Raw genomic sequence first — 10178 nt, 5'->3', positions numbered from 1 at the left:
TAGCCTCTCCAACCTCTTTTAAAGACATAACAGAGGGGGTCACCGGGTCATGAGACTTTGCAAACCTTGCACAGGTAATCCTGTACCATCATGCGGAAAGTGGAAGTAGTAGCTGACACCAATTAGCTTGAGAAGGCAGCTAAAACTGACACTGAAATAATTTGATCATAAAATCCTTTTCCACAGTGTAGGTATGTGAATCTTGTTTCAGCAGGTGGCATTTAACGACCCACTAGACTTGGAGCTCTGGAGGGCAGTGTGACACATCTTTTTCCTCTTTAATGGCTCGGGGAGGTCTCAACAAATAGTTGACACACAGTAGGTCCTCAACAAGTATTTGGTGACTAAATAATGGGATACAATTGCCATAACTTTGTTCCCTCTAAAGGTACAATTAGGACAAGGGTTTGACTCTTGCCTTATTTGGGAAATAATCCCACTGTGCGTGAATGAACAGTGAGTGAGAGGAGCGGCAAAGTCAGTGTAAGGAAGAATTATCAAGGTCACGGCAGACGGCAGCTGGAGCCCTGCCTCAGAACTTTTTGAGCAGCATGGAGCGAGCTCCCAGAATTGCCTGCCAGATGGACCTGGAGGCACCTTTTATCCCTTGTCTGTGGTCCTCTTGGTTTGAGGCTTGCCCTTGGATCTTTGACTCCTGTGTGTGACCCCGGCCCGGGTTTGTGCAGCCTCCCTGCAGGCATCTTGGAGTCAGAGGAGCCCTGGGGTTCACAGCAGAAGGCAGGGGGCATCTACTGAGGTATGAGGCTGTTTCAGGAGGAGACGGTAGCCCTGAGGAAGGCCACCGGGCAGCAACCTAAAGGCAGGAGGAAGGACTTGGTAAGACAGATTTTGCCAGTTTCCATGATCTAGAGATCTTAGTTCCTTTTAAAAACCTTTTTCCTATATGATCCTATTATGTATTCCCAGCATGAGTGGAATCCAACGTCAAAGAATCTAATGTGTGTCCCTCGTGTCTGTAACTTGTCCTTGCAAGGTTCTGTCCAGAAGGGAAAGGGACAAGAACGAACAGTTACTCTCCAAGGAAGCAAATGAATTGGGCAAGCACGCCGGCTGCTGGGTAACTGCGCAGGGATGGGCTCAGCTCCGTGCTGCATGCGACCACCTCCGCTTTGTGCCATATTCCGCCTCCTGGTGCCACAGCGGCATCCGGCATCCGGGGATCGCTGCTGACTTTGGGTGGATCCCGTCGCCCTGCTCTGGCTCAGGCTGGTGGCGAGCGCCCTCGTGCCTGTCTTCGCAGCCTGCGCTGCTCACCCACCAGGCCGTCTGCCACCTGGGCCCGCGGGGAATGGGGGGCAAATACTATTCTCAGGAGTGTGGGATCCTGTTTGCTAGCATCTTGTTGAGAATCTTAGCATCCACATTCATCAGTGATATTGGTCTGAAATTCTCCTTTTTGGCAGGGTCTTTGCCTGGTTTGGGGATCAGGGTAATGCTGGCTTCATAGAAAGAGTCTGGAAGTTTTCCTTCTGCTTCGATCTTTTGAAACAGCTTCAGGAGAATAGGTGTTATTTCTTCTTTGAAAGTTTGGTAGAATTCCCCAGAGAATCCGTCAGGTCCTGGGCTCTTGTTTTTTGGGAGGTTTTTGATCACTGCTTCAATCTCGTTAGTAGATATTGGTCTATTCAGGTTGTCAATTTCTTCCTGGTTCAATTTTGGTAGTTTATAGTTTTCCAGGAATGCATCCATTTCGTCAAGGCTGCTAAGCTTATTGGCATATAACTGTTGATAATAACTTCTGATGATTGTTTCTACTTCCTTGGTGTTCGTTGTGATCTCTCCCTTTTCATTCAGAATTTTATGAATTTGGGCTTTCTCTCTTTTCTTTTGGATTAGTGTGGTCAATGGCTTATTGATCTTATTGATTCTTTCAAAAAACCAACTTCTAGTTTCATTGATACGTTCTACTGTATTTTTGGTTTCTACCTCATTGATCTCAGCTCTAATCTTGATGATTTCCCTTCTTATGTGTGGAGTTGGTTTGATTTGTTGTTGATTCTCCAATTCTTTAAGGTGTAGAGAAAGCTTCTGTGTTCTGGATTTTTCAATTTTTTTGAGGGAGGCTTGGATGGCTATGTATTTCCCCCTTAGGACCACCTTTGTTGTATCCCATAGGTTTTGGACCGAAGTGTCCTCTTTCTCATTGGTTTCCATGAATTGTTTCAGTTCTTCCTTGATCTCCTGGTTGATCCAAGCATTCTTAAGCAAGGTGGTCTTCAGCTTCCTGGTGTTTGAGTTCCTTCTGAACTTTTCCTTGTGATTAAGCTCCAGTTTCAAAGCATTGTGATCTGAGAATATGCAGGGAATCATCTCAGTCTTTTGGTAATGGTTGAGTCCTGATTTGTGACCCAGTATGTGGTCTATTCTTGAGAAGGTTCCATGTGCACTTGAGAAGAATGTGTATTCTGTTGTTTTAGTGTGGAATGTTCTGTATATATCTATAAGGTCCATCTGGTCCAGTGTGGCATGGAGTGTGGGAGGTCCTGAGTCCAAACTGCAGCTGGAAGCCTTGGCCGTTTCTCCTGACCTGTGGGCAGAAGTGAGCCCGGGGAGCCCTGTGGGAAGAACTTTGTCAATGTCAGGCAGGGAAGGAGAAAGCCACGGAGAAGCCATCCTGTTGCCTTCGCGCGTCCCGTGCTGTGCAGCGCTGGCTCGCGGGGCAGCGGATGCTTAGCAGATGCTCTCCTAAACCCGCCCGTGTTGCAGCCAGAAAGGGGCCTCTCGTTCCTTGTGCTGACGAGAGAGCTGAGACCTGGCAGAGTTCAGTACCGTGCAGGTGACCGGCCTGTGGGTGGTCCAGCGGGAAGGCTGGGGAACACCCGGGAGTGAAGGGATCTGTCTGACGGCAAGGTTGACTCCGTGGGCTTCCAGACCATGCCCAGTCGCAGCCAGGCCCTACCTAAGCACGAAGCCTCATGCTGTATGCGGAGGTTTTCAAAAACAAGGTTTAATAATAATGATAATAATAATAAATATAAGTAAAATATAACAATCTTAATACCTCCATTTCACATTTAAAAGCTTTTATAATTATTTTGTTTTTAAGTGTCAGCGTAAACTCACTCAAGTGGCTCAACATTAGTTGGGTTTTCATTCGCAGGCTTTCAAACATCTGAAAAACGACGTGGGTTGAGTGTTTCTCCACATTTGGTGGACCTGATGAAGGCTGAGAGTAAAAGGGATGGACGTAAAAACAGCCAAGCTTGGAACCAGATCGGAGAAGGGCTGTGCCTCTGGAGACTTTAAAAAGGACATTCTGAACACAGGGGAATGAAAGGATTTTCCCTCGAGCCCTGGTATCCTGCCGGCGCTGGTTTCCAGGCCCTGCCGGCGCTCTCTGACAGTGACAGCGGCAGTGTGACCCTGGCCGTGGAACGGGGCCGTCCCTGCTGTCCTCCCAACCATCATAACCCGGTCGTGGGCATGCCAGGGGTCTGCGGCGGGACCGGACGAGACGGCACCTTCCTGGGTGCCTCTTCCCTGGGGAAATGCCAGTATCACTGCCAGTGGATTTAGGGAGCTGCTGTCCTCAGGGTTTTCCTGTAGCCTGGCTCATTAAGTTGATGGGGCTCCCTGTGGTTAGTTCCCTTAAACATCAGACTTACAAATCAACATATAAATGTAAATTTAATTTTCGTTTGTTCACCTTGTGTCTTTGTTTTAAGCTTTTATTTAAATCCCAGTTAGTTAACATACCATGTAATAAAGGTTTCCGGAGTAGAATTTAAGGCTTCCCACTTACACATGACACCCAGTGCTTATCCTAACAATGCCCTCCTTACTACTCGTCCCGCATCTAGTCTGTCCTTGACCACCTCCCTCCATCAACGCTCTGTGTGTTCTCTGTAGTTAGGAGTCTGACTTATGGTTTGCCTCTCTCTCTCTCCCCCCCATCCCATGTTCATTTGTTTAGTTGTTTTTTTTTTAATTCTATGTGTGAGTGAAATCATATGGTATTTGTCTCTCTCTGATGTGTTTCACTTAGTAGAAAAAACTCCAGCTCCATCCACATCATTGCAAATAAAAAGATTTCATTTTTGATGGCTGAGTAATATTCCTGTGTGTGTGTGTGTGTACATACATACATTTGTATATATATCCATCTTCTTTTTTTTAAATTAAATTTATTTATTTTCAGAAAAACAGTATTCATTATTTTTTCACCACACCCAGTGCTCCATGCAATCTGTGCCCTCTCCAATACCCACCACCTGGTACCCCAACCTCCCATCCCCCGCCCCTTCAAACCCCTCGGTTGTTTTTCAGAGTCCATGGTCTCTCATGGTTCACCTCCCCTTCCAATTTACCCCAACTCCCTTCTCCTCTCTAACGCCCCTTGTCCTCCATGATATTTGTTATGCTCCACAAATAAGTGAAACCATATGATAGTTGACTCTTTCTGCTTGACTTATTTCACTCAGCATAATCTCTTCCGGTCCCATCCATGTTGCTACAAAAGTTGGGTATTCATCCTTTCTGATGGAGGCATCATACTCCATAGTGTATCCATCTTCTTTATCCATTCATCAGTCCACAGACATTTGGACTTTATAAATAATTTGACTGTTGTAGACAATGTTGCTATAAACAGTGGGGTGCCTGAATCCCTTTGAATGAATATTTTTGTATCCTTTGGGTAAATACCCAGGAGTGCAATTGCTGGGTCATAGGGGAGCTCTATTTTTAACTTTTTAAAGGAACCTCCTTACTGTTTTCCAGAGTGGCTGCTCCAGTTCTCATTCCCACAAACAGTGCCAGAAGCTTCCCCTTTCTCCATGTCCTCACCAGCACCTGTTATTTCTTGTGGTGTTCATTTTGGCTGTTCTGACCGCTTTGAGGGGCTGTCTCATCTGGTTTTGATTTGAATTTCCCTGATGATGAGTGATATTGAGCATTTCTTTCATATATCTATTAGTTATTTGTATGTCTTCTTTGGAGAAATATCTATTCATGTCTTCGGCCTATTTCTTGACTGTATTTTTTTGTTTTGGATGTTGAGTTTGGAAAGTTCTTTATAGAATTTGGATACTAGCCCTTTATCTGACAAGACATTTGCAAATATGTTCTCCCATTCAGGAGGTTGTCTTTGGCTTTGTCTGCTGTTTCCTTTGCTGTCCAGAAGCTAAGCTTTTTATCTTGATGGAGTCCCAATAGTTTTTCCTTTGAAGACGTGTCTTGCAAGAAGTTGCTGCTGCCAAGGTCACAGAGTTGCTGCCTGTGTTCTCCTCTAGGACTTTGATGGATTCCTGTCTCACCTTTAGGTCTTTCAGCCATTTGGAGTCTATTTTTGTGTGTGGTATAAGGAAATGATACAGTTTCATTCTTCTGCATGTGGCTGTCCAATTTCCCCAACACCATTTGTTGAAGAGACTGTCTTTTTTCCATTGGATATTCTTTCCTGCTTTGTTGAAGATTAGTTGACCATAGAGTTGAGGGTTTATTTCCGGGTTCTCTATTCTGTTCCATTGATCTATGTGTCTGTTTTTGTGCCAGTACTATACTGTCTTGATGGTTATAACTTCATAACAGAGCTTAAAGTCAAACATTGTGATGCCACAATGGTTTTCTTTTTAAACATTCCTTTAGGTATTTGGGTTTTTTTCTGGTTCTGTACAAACTTTAGGATTGTTTGTTCCAGTTCTGTGAAAAATGTTGATAAGGATTGCATTGAATATGTAGGTTGCTCTGGGTAGCATAGACATTTTAACAATATTTTTTCTTCCGCTCCATGAGCATGGAATGTTTTCCCATTTCTCTGTATCTTCCTCAATTTCTTTCATGAGTGTTCTCTAGTTTTCAGAGTGCAGGTCTACAGAATTGTCGAATCATTAAGCTGTACTCCTAAAACTAACGTAACATCCTGTGTTTACTGTATTTCAATAAATATTAAAGAATAGGGGCTTCTAGTAGAAATCTCAGTGGACCCATTAAGGCGATCGTACAACTGTTCCAAAAACGAAGGCGGCTCTGCAGAGATGATGAAGGTTTCTCAGTCGTTCTTCAGTGTTAATTTTTTTTTTAAATTTCTTTAGTTATTTGAGAGAGAGAGCTCAAGCAGAGAGAGGGGTGAAGGGAGAGAGAATCTCAAGCTGAGTCCAGGGCCCAACACGGAGTCATTCTGTCGACCTGAGATCATGACCTGAGCCAAAATCAAGAGTCGGACCCTCAACCGACTGAGCCACCCGGGAGGCCCGCAAATGTACTTAAGCGCAAAACGCATGCTGTGAACCTTTGCTGGTGGGAGGACCTTTGTCACCCTGTCAACCTAGAAGGGCAGGGTGCCTGGAGGGCCTGAGCGTGGGAGCTAAGGATGGTGGGAGGGCGCCAAGCCTCCCCCCTTTCCACCATGCGTGGTGCCTGGACCCTTTCTGGGAGTGTGACCTTCAGGGTGAAGGGCTCAGTGCTGGTGGGAACCCGCTGACCTGCACTGACGACACAGGACCCGCTGTGGACGGAACGGTGGCGCCCCGGCGTCCCACTGCTGCCTCGTGGCACTCTGCTCTGTGTCCACAGGCTGTTGGGACATGCTCGCGCTCTCTGTCCCTGGCTCAGGCACACTCCCACTGCCCCACTTGCCCCAGGACCCCCGTGTAGACAGGAGTGCAGCTCACACAGCGACGGGTCACAGGTGAGTGGGAGCTACTCCCTGTTCCCTTCAGGCTGCTGTGGGGGGCCTGTGGCTCTGGCTGGATGGTGCTGGCCTCCCCGGGCTGTAGCCAAGAACACCCTGACCCTCGAGCACTGACCATGAGCTGGCGTGGGCAGCCCTTCCACAGCTCCATGGGGTGAGGCCTGTCCCCTGCTGCCCGGGTCTCAGCCTCCTGGGCCAGAAGCCAGCATACTCCTCCCGAACAGGGAACATGAAGCCCCTCTTGGCCTCCCCTTCACCCATCCTCTGGCAATTCCCAAATCCTTGCATCCAGAGTGGGGACTTGGTTCAGACTCTCGCTGGCCCAAGATTTTCCTGTTGATAAAGTCCAGTTCATTGCATTTTCCCTTTGTCACCTGTGCTTGTGGGATCTCAGAGACACCTTTGATTCCCCCCAAGCTGCAGGAACACTGGCTGGTCCACCGTTCCACCCAGCCTCCTGCTGCGGGTCCCAGGCAGATGGCCTCCGCATCAAGCATCTGGTCAGCGTTCCCCAGAGCCTCCTGGCACTGGGGTGAAGAGACTCTGTCATTTAAGTGTGACAGCGTGTCCTGGGACAGTGGCTGGAAGAGGAGCCTGAGGGATGGCAGTGCTACAGAGCGGAAATGCTCACGTGGGATCCGCCAGCCCAGCAGCCCCCTCCCTGCCCCCAGAACTAGATGGTTTTCTTCGGTGGAGGGAAGACAGGCAAGAGAGGACTCCTGGATACACTGGTGTTTATTTCAGTCAGAAACTCGCACTCTGCAGAGGACACTGTTCAGAGAGCACGGAGGAAAGCTAAGGGGCGGGGCGCGGGGGGTTACATATTTCCGTTCCTGCACCGAAGACAGGGCCCTTGCAGATGGAGGACACGCGGCTCAGGGACCGAGCGCCCGGCGCCTTGCACAGCAGACACAGCTCTGAGCAGACACTTGAGCAAAGAAGACGCGCGCACGGGGCTGGGCACGCATCCCCTGGGGGTGGGGGGGGACAGCGTGAGGCACCAGCGCCCCACGGACCTCGCCACGGACAGGCTCGACGCTGCGCACACACCTTGGCTGCCTTGGGCTCAGGGAAGGAAGCCAGATGGTGTCTAGTGGCGTCCGCGGGATCTGGGACAAGCCAGACCACAGGGAAGAGGGACCTCGGGGGCTGCGGGGAGCGGTGTGGGGTCGGGGAGCGGCTGGCCACCAAGGGGACATTCACGGTGGGGCCAGAATGCAGAGCTGGGACTCCAGCTCCCATTGTCCCAGAGACGCAAGGACGGGGCTCTGGACTGTAGGACTGAGGCCAGGATGGGGTGCAGACCTCAGCGCCCCCTGTCCCTGAGCTCTGGAGCTGCCTGGTGCTCTAGAGGGGATCACCGTTGCCCTAAAACTCAGGTCTGGGTCCTAAAGAGACCGAACTAGGAATCAGAACCGGGCGGGCAGGACGGTTCCCAAGACACTGACCTCCACCCCGTTGAGGCGGTCTCATTCCATGGGAACGTTCCACCTCTGGCAGGAGGTGGGCGACTGAAAGGACAGGAGTCAGATAGTGGGGGTCCTGCTCATGTTCCTGTCTGAGGAGGAGGCTTTTGGGGAGCTAACTTGGTGGGTGTCACTGGAGAGACAAGCCGTGCAGGGTGGGGAGTCGGCAGGGCGGCTGGACTGGACTGGGTGCTCAGGACGCCCTCCCTGCAGGGCGGCTGGAGCAGCGGGGCAGGCCCGAAACCCCAGCAGGCCGCCTCCCCACTAGCAAAGGGCATGGGCTCCCCAGGGAGCTTTCAGGGCCCTGTAGCCACGGTCACTGGCCCCACATCGGCAGACCATTCTCAGATTCCCACGGGTCCTGCAGCCTCCTATCTGGCTGCCGGCTTGCCCCCCAGACCCGCCCGCCCGCCCTGAATCCCAAGCCCAGGAGTTGGCCCTGCATACCCCCATCACCCTCCCTGTGGGCCGCATGCCCTGACCCTGGGTGCTGGGGCCTCCCTTGCCCCTGCAGCAACCCCTGCAGTAAAGAGTTGTTGGGTGAGACAGGCCTGGTCCTCACCCCCCAGCGGGGTCTCTGTGAGGAGGAGGGTCCTCTGCCCCAGCGGCTGCCCTCCCCCCGCCCCATCCAGGCCTGGACAGCAGTCTTGCAGTCTGGGAAGAGCGGGACCAGCCGGGGTTCGGGAGGGCTGTGGGCACACCCTGGAGGCAGGGCATGGGAGAGGAGGCACCTGCCAGGACTCGCACCTGGTGGGGGACAAGGCCCTGACTGGCGGGGGGGTAGGGTGGGGTGGGGATGGCGCCTGAGGCCTTCTCAGGCTTCTGCATTCCAGGGTTTCCAAAACTGGCACAGTTCCAGGCCCATCATGAGCTCATCATGGCAAAAGAACTAAAACACCTCAAGAAACACCTCGCGAGTAGAAACTCCCCAGAGGCTCCGTCCCCACAGCCTGGGGCAGGCATGGGGGGCCCACAGAACCCTGCGCACGCTGCCCGGAGCCTGGTGTCCTGTTCCTTCTCCTGCTGGGCCCAGGGAGGTTTGCCGCCGCTGGGTGGGTGTCGAGCACCTGCTGTCCTTCCACCAGGACAAGGAAGAGAGGAGCCTTTGCACCCCAAATGGTTTCTGCAGTGCTTCCTCGGCTGGGCAAGGCCCCCAGGCAGACCCAGTCCCACCTGCTCCCTGGCCCTGGCCCCCAGGGAGGCCAGAGCTCAGCCTCACCCCCCAGACCAGAGGACCCCGAACCAGCAGCCCTAAGGCCGAGGTTCATGGTCCAGAACAAACTTGGAGAACCCAAGAGGATTCCTGAGGAGGTGCCAGGGGACCAGCTGTGTCCTTTTAACTCCCCAAGGAAGGCCAGGTGAGCCTGCGGAGCAGACAGTCCCTCGGCCCATTCTGCGGCCAGCCTCCAGCCTCTTGGGACGTGTGGCCACCGAGGGTGGGGCAGAGTCTGTGGCCTCCCAGGTTCGCATGTCCTGCTGGCCAGGCCCTTCCCTGGAGCCGTCCGGAGCCCCATCTTCCCCGGGAGGGCACCCACAGGAGGGGTTGCAAGGCCTTCTCCGATGGAGGCAGGGGGTGGCAGGGACTCCCCATGGTCCCGCTCTCCCAGACCCCCTTTTCTCTCACCCTGAAGCTGTGGGATGTCCACATGCTAGATGGGAAGTGCAAGCTCACAACCATGGCACACACCATCCTCAAGGTGCACCGCAGTAAGTGAGTCCACGGGAGCCCAGGCGTGCACGAGGGTGGGGTCAGGGGCATTGGGCCACTGTGCTGAGGTACTTTCAGGCCTTGGTGGAGGGACAGAGGCCAGGCAGGTGGCTTGGGCAGGACTTCCTGCAGAGGAGCAGCGGGCATGAGGCCTCCCCCTGCCCCGGCTTTGCCTGCCGAGCTCCTGGGCCAGCTGGACCTCAGCAGCTGCCCCTGGGAGGCACCCTGGGGTGGCAGGGTGGGGCCCCGCTGGCTCGGACTCACACACATTGCCCAGAACCCCTCCTGAAGCTGCCTCTGAAAGGTCTTCGGGACTTCCTGCAGGACACGCTAGCCCAGCCCCCGGCCCTGG

Source organism: Neovison vison, chromosome 1 (assembly GCF_020171115.1).
Source record: "Neovison vison isolate M4711 chromosome 1, ASM_NN_V1, whole genome shotgun sequence".
Classification (NCBI taxonomy): domain Eukaryota; kingdom Metazoa; phylum Chordata; class Mammalia; order Carnivora; family Mustelidae; genus Neogale; species Neogale vison.
This window is presented reverse-complemented; position numbering follows the sequence as displayed.